This window comes from Penaeus monodon, chromosome 29 (assembly GCF_015228065.2).
Source record: "Penaeus monodon isolate SGIC_2016 chromosome 29, NSTDA_Pmon_1, whole genome shotgun sequence".
NCBI lineage: Eukaryota > Metazoa > Arthropoda > Malacostraca > Decapoda > Penaeidae > Penaeus > Penaeus monodon.
Genome location: NC_051414.1, coordinates 31,254,749 through 31,256,268, shown reverse-complemented (window position 1 = coordinate 31,256,268; position 1,520 = coordinate 31,254,749).

The following is a 1,520-nucleotide window of genomic DNA, read 5'->3' as shown; positions in this document are numbered from 1 at the left end:
CTGGGCCTCTTGTCTCCGTGTCCTAGGCTCCCCACAACAACGAGCAAGGCCCCATTCTAAATGCACAGTTGATCATAGGACATAAGCTGGTTTACCTTGTTGCGAAGAATAAAGGCGTGTCGTGCCTGGTATGGCGAGGAACTGTGATTTCTGTTAAGTTACTTGGGTATGTGCAACTGGAACATGGTTCTTGTGATTGACAGCATTTAATATGACCCTTGAGATTGAAACAGGTTCATGAACAGTTCACTTTCACAGCCATATTGTAAAAGAATTTGAGAACACAAGTGGTCCTGTCGTCACACTTTGCTTCCGAAAGGCGGAATAAGGTCTGAGGTAAGAGAAATGTCAAATTGTCAAATTTGCCAGCAGATAGTTAGGCAATGCACAGCGATGGTAGTTTCGTTTCTCTTCTCTAAAGAAAAAAAAAAACACATTAACAACATAATGCATGACGTAATAAAGCAATTTACATTTAGTAAGCACTCCGATTTAATTATAAAATTAGATAAATATACTAACAGTATAGTGCATTTAAAGTAACAAGAATTGTTCGTAGCAACACGACCTGTGTAACGCAATGCGATTATATGCAGTTAACCCTTATGCTCGTTGCTAGTCGAAGTATGGCTGGACTCAAGATCGAGAGATTACATTCTCTCGATCTTGGCAGAGCGTCAGTTCCTGCAAACATTTCCTGTCATCTTGCTCAAATGGCAAGCGTGTTCATTTTAATTAGTACAAAAATATGACACCAGCCTCTGAACTTTGTCTCTGCGGTTGTCTTGCGCCGCCGTTACCTCATGATACATAGCTACAGGATACATTACTCTATGTTATTATTCAGTGTATGCCTATTTTTGTTATCATTCGAGAGTACTTCCAAGTTGTTTAACACTATTATATCACACAGACTAATTTTGTAATTTTTATTCATGTTTCTTTAACTAAGTAAAAATTCGGACAGATTTATAAATACATATGTATATCTCTCAAAAAAATCCTGAGCATAACATTTTTAATCATTTTAAAAAGGATATTAATACCACTGTTTCTTGCAATCCTTTATGATTCCATATCTAACAATGACATAGCACAACGGTCGATATCAAAGTAGGAACAAAAATTTGCAGATTGTGCAAAAAAATATATAACTTCTTTAATCATAACTTACATAATTTAATATTGGCATCAAATGGAGACACGCCTTTTCATTCTTTATGCTAATTGTCTGACTAATACGGTAATTACAGTCATACATTATACCAAAATATCTGGTACCAGTACCAAGAATACCAGACGGAAAGACGGTAGTGCAATATACATAAATCAACAGTGCATTCGAACCATTGACTATTTAATCCCCTCTGCCTCTAGAGAGCACGTTGATGCAAACATAACTGTTAGCCACACTAAGAGAGAAAGGTAATCACCACTGTAAGTGCTTGTTGAATTCATGTATATATATGTGGGTGTTGGCGGATAGTGGTAGGTATGTGGCAAAATGATTGGAGGTAGGA